This window comes from Schistocerca gregaria, unplaced genomic scaffold (genome assembly GCF_023897955.1).
Source record: "Schistocerca gregaria isolate iqSchGreg1 unplaced genomic scaffold, iqSchGreg1.2 ptg000778l, whole genome shotgun sequence".
NCBI lineage: Eukaryota > Metazoa > Arthropoda > Insecta > Orthoptera > Acrididae > Schistocerca > Schistocerca gregaria.
In genome coordinates, this window is record NW_026062148.1 from 15,001 (window position 1) to 22,500 (window position 7,500).

General features: G+C 54.4%; 3 non-coding genes across 3 annotated transcripts in view; all 3 read left to right on the top strand.

Moving 5' to 3' along the window:
* The first annotated feature begins 3,658 nt into the window (after positions 1 to 3,658).
* On the top strand, positions 3,659 to 5,551 carry LOC126321952 (small subunit ribosomal RNA). The gene has a single exon (XR_007558678.1). It is a non-coding gene; the product is annotated as a small subunit ribosomal RNA (ribosomal RNA).
* Positions 5,552 to 5,925: 374 nt separating this feature from the next.
* LOC126321955 (5.8S ribosomal RNA) lies at positions 5,926 to 6,080 on the top strand. The gene has a single exon (XR_007558681.1). It is a non-coding gene; the product is annotated as a 5.8S ribosomal RNA (ribosomal RNA).
* Positions 6,081 to 6,268: 188 nt separating this feature from the next.
* Positions 6,269 to 7,500, top strand: part of LOC126321964 (large subunit ribosomal RNA) — a 4,222-nt gene continuing 2,990 nt past the window's right edge. Inside the window, exon 1 of the ribosomal RNA XR_007558689.1 lies at positions 6,269 to 7,500. This exon is cut by the window's right edge and continues 2,990 nt beyond it. This is a non-coding gene — a ribosomal RNA (large subunit ribosomal RNA).

The following is a 7,500-nucleotide window of genomic DNA, read 5'->3' on the forward strand; positions in this document are numbered from 1 at the left end:
AACACCACCAACACACATCCTACACAGAGGGGCACCAAATATCACCACCCGCCCTCGTGTTATACCACATGAAAAATTGCAGAAGTGAGAGACACAGACCCGCCAGCCTCTTGCTACAAGCATCGAACCGACGTGACGTATCTGACGGTGACTCAGGCATCCGCGTACTGCCACCACTATCCACCCCCCCCCTCTCTGCCCCCTTCCCACACAATACCAAATTTAACCAACTTTATCGCTTAACCTAACTGTGGTTTTACCAGATTATCGCTTAACCTAACTGTGGCTGTACCAGATTATCGCTTAACCTAACTGTGGCTGTACCAGATTATCGCTTAACCTAACTGTGGCTGTACCAGATTATCGCTTAACCTAACTGTGGCTGTACCAGATTATCGCTTAACCTAACTGTGGCTGTACCAGATTATCGCTTAACCTAACTGTGGCTGTACCAGATTATCGCTTAACCTAACTGTGGCTGTACCAGATTATCGCTTAACCTAACTGTGGCTGTACCAGATTATCGCTTAACCTAACTGTGGCTGTACCAGATTATCGCTTAACCTAACTGTGGCTGTACCAGATTATCGCTTAACCTAACTGTGGCTGTACCAGATTATCGCTTAACCTAACTGTGGCTGTACCAGATTATCGCTTAACCTAACTGTGGCTGTACCAGATTATCGCTTAACCTAACTCAATTTGTCCCTTAACCTAACTCAATTTGTCCCTTAACCTAACTCAATTTGTCCCTTAACCTAACTCAATTTGTCCCTTAACCTAACTCAATTTGTCCCTTAACCTAACTCAATTTGTCCCTTAACCTAACTCAATTTGTCCCTTAACCTAACTCAATTTGTCCCTTAACCTAACTCAATTTGTCCCTTAACCTAACTCAAGTTGTCCCTTAACCTAACTCAAGTTGTCCCTTAACCTAACTCAAGTTGTCCCTTAACCTAACTCAAGTTGTCCCTTAACCTAACTCAAGTTGTCCCTTAACGTAACTCAAGTTGTCCCTTAACGTAACTCAAGTTGTCCCTTAACGTAACTCAAGTTGTCCCTTAACGTAACTCAAGTTGTCCCTTAACGTAACTCAAGTTGTCCCTTAACGTAACTCAAGTTGTCCCTTAACGTAACTCAAGTTGTCCCTTAACGTAACTCAAGTTGTCCCTTAACGTAACTCAAGTTGTCCCTTAACGTAACTCAAGTTGTCCCTTAACGTAACTCAAGTTGTCCCTTAACGTAACTCAAGTTGTCCCTTAACGTAACTCAAGTTGTCCCTTAACGTAACTCAAGTTGTCCCTTAACGTAACTCAAGTTGTCCCTTAACGTAACTCAAGTTGTCCCTTAACGTAACTCAAGTTGTCCCTTAACGTAACTCAAGTTGTCCCTTAACGTAACCCACGTTGTCCCTTAACGTAACCCACGTTGTCCCTTAACGTAACCCACGTTGTCCCTTAACGTAACCCACGTTGTCCCTTAACGTAACCCACGTTGTCCCTTAACGTAACCCACGTTGTCCCTTAACCTAACCCACGTTGTCCCTTAACCTAACCCACGTTGTCCCTTAACGTAACCCACGTTGTCCCTTAACGTAACCCACGTTGTCCCTTAACGTAACCCACGTTGTCCCTTAACGTAACCCACGTTGTCCCTTAACGTAACCCACGTTGTCCCTTAACGTAACCCACGTTGTCCCTTAACGTAACCCACGTTGTCCCTTAACCTAACCCACGTTGTCCCTTAACCTAACCCACGTTGTCCCTTAACCTAACCCACATTGTCCCTTAACCTAACCCACGTTGTCCCTTAACCTAACCCACGTTGTCCCTTAACCTAACCCACGTTGTCCCTTTGCCTAACATAGTTCACTGCTCGGAATCTCTGGTGTCGTTGTTATCCTCATGTAGATGTCTTGCGAGTGTTGCTTACTTTCCACATATTCCCGCTATCCACTGTCAATTGTACTGCAATAGGACTATATCGGCCCCCCCCCCCTCCCCTCTCTTTGTGTCTCTGTCCTCTCAAGCTGGTCGGTCTGGCGTTTGAGTGTTAAATGAGCCTCGCAGCTGTTCAGTTGCATTCAGATGTCGACGCCCTCAGTGTACGTCGTGGTATGGTCTGTGTCCATTGTCCGCTGATGTCGTACGCGTAACCCACACGCTGTACCGATCATCGGTAGTTACGTACAGAGTGAAGTAGTGTGATACGTGTGACCGTACGCTGGCTGTGCCCAACGGTGTCGAATCTCAATTTCCATATGTTGTGCTCGATGCTACTTGTCTCGTCTCCCAATAACAGCTAGGTTGCACTGTGGTACGCCGTAGAGGCGTGTGGGAGGAACGTACGAACGCATTGTATGTCACCCTGGGTCGCTGGGGGTGGTGGTGCGGTGAGTCAGGTCAGGTCAGGTCAGCGTGAGCCGTCTGATGTAGTGACGCTTGTATTCCGACTTTGTCGTATTGCCTCACACAAAGTGCTACCCTGGTGGACCGCGTTCCATATCTGGGACATGCCGCAGATGCCGGTTGACAGTGGATCGCGGAAGGGACATCGCATACGTGCGCGGGCCACCTTCCACGTGTTCTCTTCTGCACATGTCGCAGTGTGTATGTGGTCTGATGTAGCGTGTCGTGACACATGACATCCTGGCATGCAAGAATTGTTGAATTCGCAAATGTAGGTGGACATCTACGTTTACTGCCCAAGATACGCAAATGAACTGGAAATCCGTTGTTGAGCGGTTGTTCACGCTGGAGGTGAATCTGTGATGGCGACGATCGGTACAGCTATTAACCGGTTGTTTCAGCGGTACCCGCCACATCCACACACGTGACTAGGCCCATGTGGGTATGAAGCGATACGCGGCGGTGGCTTGGTGGGACTGTTCCCGGCCGGTGAAGGGGGGCCGCCCGGCGTGTTGGCCGCGCGCTGCGTGGGCGCACGCGCAACAGGCGGCTGGTGGGGGGCGCCGAGTGGCAGGAGCGCCAGCCGACGGGCCCGGCAGGCGGCGCAGCTACGCTGCGGCGCACCCTGCACGCGGCGCCTGGCGGCCAAAGTTGGTTCAGCCGAGCCCGGTGCGAAGCGCGGTGGACATCTGCAGTGTGCTGGTCTGATTGAGGACTGTGTGCGTTGAGGATGCGCCGCCGCCTGGCACTCGGCGCCGCGACGCCGTCTGCTGCTCGGTCGCCCCAGCGGTTCTCGCAGGTGGTTTGTATCGCAGTTGTGCGGACGTGTTGGCGCGTGCGCTGTGCTGGGAGAGTTCGCTTCTGCACCCAAGTGGGGCTTTGCCCTTGTGTGGCGCTGGCGTTGGAGCTGCCGGTCACCATAGGTGGCGCGTGTTGTCTCCCGCCGGCAATGCCACGACAGCACGCTCCCGGGCCTCTGTCGGCAGCGGCAAGCTCAGTTGGGAGCAAGGGTGTTCTCACTAAAACCGTCTACTCGCCTAACTCCGGGCGATTGCGCCTCTCTCGAAACCGACCAAGTACCTAGGACGGCGCTGCGCGCCGCCGGGACCTGAGAGGGTTTCGAGGTGTATCGTGCAGGGGAGCTCGGCCTCCTCCTGTTTGCAGAATAATTGAGCGGACGCTTGCGTGTTCGCGCGGGCCCCCGGGACACACTCCCGGGCGGCCGGCTGCTCAGCTCTAGTTGACGCAGCTCCCTGGTTGATCCTGCCAGTAGTCATATGCTTGTCTCAAAGATTAAGCCATGCATGTCTCAGTACAAGCCGCATTAAGGTGAAACCGCGAATGGCTCATTAAATCAGTTATGGTTCCTTAGATCGTACCCACGTTACTTGGATAACTGTGGTAATTCTAGAGCTAATACATGCAAACAGAGTCCCGACCAGAGATGGAAGGGACGCTTTTATTAGATCAAAACCAATCGGATTGGCTTGTCTGGTCCGTTTGCCTTGGTGACTCTGAATAACTTTGGGCTGATCGCACGGTCCTCGTACCGGCGACGCATCTTTCAAATGTCTGCCTTATCAACTGTCGATGGTAGGTTCTGCGCCTACCATGGTTGTAACGGGTAACGGGGAATCAGGGTTCGATTCCGGAGAGGGAGCCTGAGAAACGGCTACCACATCCAAGGAAGGCAGCAGGCGCGCAAATTACCCACTCCCGGCACGGGGAGGTAGTGACGAAAAATAACGATACGGGACTCATCCGAGGCCCCGTAATCGGAATGAGTACACTTTAAATCCTTTAACGAGTATCTATTGGAGGGCAAGTCTGGTGCCAGCAGCCGCGGTAATTCCAGCTCCAATAGCGTATATTAAAGTTGTTGCGGTTAAAAAGCTCGTAGTTGGATTTGTGTCCCACGCTGTTGGTTCACCGCCCGTCGGTGTTTAACTGGCATGTATCGTGGGACGTCCTGCCGGTGGGGCGAGCCGAAGGGGTGCTTTCGCGTCCCGAGGCGGACCCCGTTTAAATCCTACCAGGGTGCTCTTTGTTGAGTGTCTCGGTGGGCCGGCACGTTTACTTTGAACAAATTAGAGTGCTTAAAGCAGGCAAGCCCGCCTGAATACTGTGTGCATGGAATAATGGAATAGGACCTCGGTTCTATTTTGTTGGTTTTCGGAACCCGAGGTAATGATTAATAGGGACAGGCGGGGGCATTCGTATTGCGACGTTAGAGGTGAAATTCTTGGATCGTCGCAAGACGAACAGAAGCGAAAGCATTTGCCAAGTATGTTTTCATTAATCAAGAACGAAAGTTAGAGGTTCGAAGGCGATCAGATACCGCCCTAGTTCTAACCATAAACGATGCCAGCCAGCGATCCGCCGCAGTTCCTCCGATGACTCGGCGGGCAGCCTCCGGGAAACCAAAGCTTTTGGGTTCCGGGGGAAGTATGGTTGCAAAGCTGAAACTTAAAGGAATTGACGGAAGGGCACCACCAGGAGTGGAGCCTGCGGCTTAATTTGACTCAACACGGGAAACCTCACCAGGCCCGGACACCGGAAGGATTGACAGATTGATAGCTCTTTCTTGATTCGGTGGGTGGTGGTGCATGGCCGTTCTTAGTTGGTGGAGCGATTTGTCTGGTTAATTCCGATAACGAACGAGACTCTAGCCTGCTAACTAGTCGCGTGACATCCTTCGTGCTGTCAGCGATTACTTTTCTTCTTAGAGGGACAGGCGGCTTCTAGCCGCACGAGATTGAGCAATAACAGGTCTGTGATGCCCTTAGATGTTCTGGGCCGCACGCGCGCTACACTGAAGGAATCAGCGTGTCTTCCTAGGCCGAAAGGTCGGGGTAACCCGCTGAACCTCCTTCGTGCTAGGGATTGGGGCTTGCAATTGTTCCCCATGAACGAGGAATTCCCAGTAAGCGCGAGTCATAAGCTCGCGTTGATTACGTCCCTGCCCTTTGTACACACCGCCCGTCGCTACTACCGATTGAATGATTTAGTGAGGTCTTCGGACTGGTACGCGGCATCGACTCTGTCGTTGCCGATGCTACCGGAAAGATGACCAAACTTGATCATTTAGAGGAAGTAAAAGTCGTAACAAGGTTTCCGTAGGTGAACCTGCGGAAGGATCATTACCGACTAGACTGCATGTCTTTCGATGTGCGTGTCGTGTCGTGTCGCGCAACACGCTACCTGTACGGCAGTGGCCGTGCGCCGCGTGCGGAACCACGCGTGCCTCTCAAAACTAGCGGAAGTGTTGTTGTTGTTGTTGTGTGGTACGAGCGCTGAAGCTCTGGAGCGGCTGGCCTGCGGTACCTGGCGCCTGGCGCCGGTTTTGAATGACGTTCGCCCGAGTGCCTGTCCGCTCCGGTGTGGAGCCGTACGACGCCCATCGGCTGTGAGGCCGTTGGATACAAAAAAAAATAGTGGAACAGGGGCCGTCAGACGCCTCAGTCCCGCAAATGCTACTGTCTTGAAAGAGACAGTGGGAGACTGAAAAGGAAAAGATCACCCAGGACGGTGGATCACTCGGCTCGTGGGTCGATGAAGAACGCAGCAAATTGCGCGTCGACATGTGAACTGCAGGACACATGAACATCGACGTTTCGAACGCACATTGCGGTCCATGGATTCCGTTCCCGGGCCACGTCTGGCTGAGGGTCGGCTACGTATACTGAAGCGCGCGGCGTTTGTCCCGCTTCGGAGACGTGGGAGTGTCGTGGTCGCCTGTGTGGCCGGCCGCGTCTCCTTAAACGTGCGATGCGCGCCCGTCGCCTGGCGGTTCGCATACCGGTACTTTCTCGGTAGCGTGCACAGCCGGCTGGCGGTGTGGCGTGCGACACCTCGTACAACGACCTCAGAGCAGGCGAGACTACCCGCTGAATTTAAGCATATTACTAAGCGGAGGAAAAGAAACTAACAAGGATTCCCCCAGTAGCGGCGAGCGAACAGGGAAGAGTCCAGCACCGAACCCCGCAGGCTGCCGCCTGTCGTGGCATGTGGTGTTTGGGAGGGTCCACTACCCCGACGCCTCGCGCCGAGCCCAAGTCCAACTTGAATGAGGCCACGGCCCGTAGAGGGTGCCAGGCCCGTAGCGGCCGGTGCGAGCGTCGGCGGGACCTCTCCTTCGAGTCGGGTTGCTTGAGAGTGCAGCTCCAAGTGGGTGGTAAACTCCATCTGAGACTAAATATGACCACGAGACCGATAGCGAACAAGTACCGTGAGGGAAAGTTGAAAAGAACTTTGAAGAGAGAGTTCAAAAGTACGTGAAACCGTTCTGGGGTAAACGTGAGAAGTCCGAAAGGTCGAACGGGTGAGATTCACGCCCATCCGGCCACTGGCCCCGCCCTCGGCAGATGGGGCCGGCCGCCCGCGCGGAGCAATCCGCGGCGGGGTCGTGTCCGGTTGCCTTTCCACTCGCCGCGGGGTGGGGCCGTTCCGGTGTGCGGTGGGCCGCACTTCTCCCCTAGTAGGACGTCGCGACCCGCTGGGTGCCGGCCTACGGCCCGGGTGCGCAGCCTGTCCTTCCGCGGGCCTCGGTTCGCGTCTGTTGGGCAGAGCCCCGGTGTCCTGGCTGGCTGCTCGGCGGTATATCTGGAGGAGTCGATTCGCCCCTTTGGGCGCTCGGGCTCCCGGCAAGCGCGCGCGGTTCTTCCCGGATGACGGACCTACCTGGCCCGGCCCCGGACCCGCGCCGCTGTTGGCTCGGGATGCTCTCGGGCGGAATAATCGCTCCCGTCAGCGGCGCTTCAGCTTTGGACAATTTCACGACCCGTCTTGAAACACGGACCAAGGAGTCTAACATGTGCGCGAGTCATTGGGCTGTACGAAACCTAAAGGCGTAATGAAAGTGAAGGTCTCGCCTTGCGCGGGCCGAGGGAGGATGGGGCTTCCCCGCCCTTCACGGGGCGGCGGCCTCCGCACTCCCGGGGCGTCTCGTCCTCATTGCGAGGTGAGGCGCACCTAGAGCGTACACGTTGGGACCCGAAAGATGGTGAACTATGCCTGGCCAGGACGAAGTCAGGGGAAACCCTGATGGAGGTCCGTAGCGATTCTGACGTGCAAATCGATCGTCGGAGCTGGG